Source organism: Petaurus breviceps, unplaced genomic scaffold, assembly GCF_028583685.1.
Source record: "Petaurus breviceps papuanus isolate PSGF00001 unplaced genomic scaffold, PetGlider_PUasm1.0 90775, whole genome shotgun sequence".
Taxonomy (NCBI): Eukaryota; Metazoa; Chordata; class Mammalia; order Diprotodontia; family Petauridae; genus Petaurus; species Petaurus breviceps.
In genome coordinates this window covers 1,876,840-1,878,315 of record NW_027187342.1, presented here as the reverse complement: position 1 = coordinate 1,878,315, position 1,476 = coordinate 1,876,840, and positions in this window count along the sequence as shown.

Genomic DNA, 1,476 nt, shown 5'->3' with positions numbered 1-1,476 from the left:
TGTGTGTGTGTGTGTGTGTGTGTGTGTGTGTGTGTGTGTGTGTGTGACAGAGACAGAGACAGAGAGACAGAGAAAGACAGAGAGAGGCAGAGAGACAGAGACAGACAGACAAACAGAGACAGAGAGAGAGAGAGAGAGACAGAGAGAGGGAGAGGGAGAGACAGAGAGAGACAGAGGGGGGGGGAGAGAAAGAAAGGGAGAGAGAGAGACAGAGAGAATGGGAAGGGTGGAATGGAGGAGGATTTTTCGACAAACTCCTTTCTCCCTAACCTCTCATAGAAAATCCTTGAACATTCCATACCGTACATTCTGAAGAGGAAAGAGATCAAGGGAGGAATCTGAACTTTTAATGTTTACTGAGCAGGATGTTCTGCCTGGCTCAGTGGCCAAAGATTACTCTGTTATCACAAACTGCCCAGTCCTTCAGCATTGGGTTAAAGCCTATGTGGCCTTCTTGAAGTAACCCAGGGCTATTTAACCCAATTAAATGGAAAATCATCCTGTAACCCAAGGGTAGAGTTGAATGTGTCAAAATGTATTCCTATTGCAACATTAAAGGAACAATCACAGTTTTGATAGTCTATCTTTTGGCGGTGCCCCTTGGCATGCTGGCATATGTCATAGCCCTTCACAGAATCACAGAAGTCCACAGGTAGAAGAGATCTGAGATATCTAGTCTAATTTATGCCTAGACAAGGATTCTTCCTATACTATAACTGATTCCTCCTTCATCTGAAGACTTTTGGTTTGGGAAAAACACACTTTTTGAAGCATCCCATTTGGCTAACTCTAATTTTTAGGAAGTGTTTCCTTACATTGAGATGTAACCTGTCTTTCTGCAATCTAACATCATTCTGCCCTGTGAGGCCAAGGAAAATAAGGAGAATAAGTCTAATCCTCCTTCCACACCAAGGCCTTCAAATACTTCAAAATAGCGATCATCCTGCCAAGTCTTCTCTTTTCCAGAGCAACAACCACTGCTAGTATTTATCCAGCATTTTAAAGTTTGCAGAGCACTTTAAAGATAGGCCATGTTATCCTCACAACACAACCCTGGAAGTTAAGTGCTATCATTTTCCCCATTTTGTAGATGAGGAAAGTAAAGCAGACAAACAGAGGTTAACTTAACTATGTAAGGGTCTGAGGTCACATCTCCATCCAGGTCTTCTGGCCTCCACATCCAGAACTCTATCCTCTGTGCTCCTTAGCGGCCTCTAATACTTAGCTGATTAAACACTGTTAGTTGATTCATTCAGCTAGTTCTCTTATGGTCTCAAAGCCCCTCACAATCCTTGTCATTCTCCTTTACATTCTCTACAACTGGCTGACTTCCTGTCTAAAATATGGTGTGTAGGGGGCAGCTAGGTGGCTCAGTGAATAGAGCACCGGCCCTGGAGTCAGGAGGACCTGAGTTCAAATCTAGCCTCAGACACAACACAAAAGACTAGCTGTGTGACCTTGGGCAAGTCACTTAAC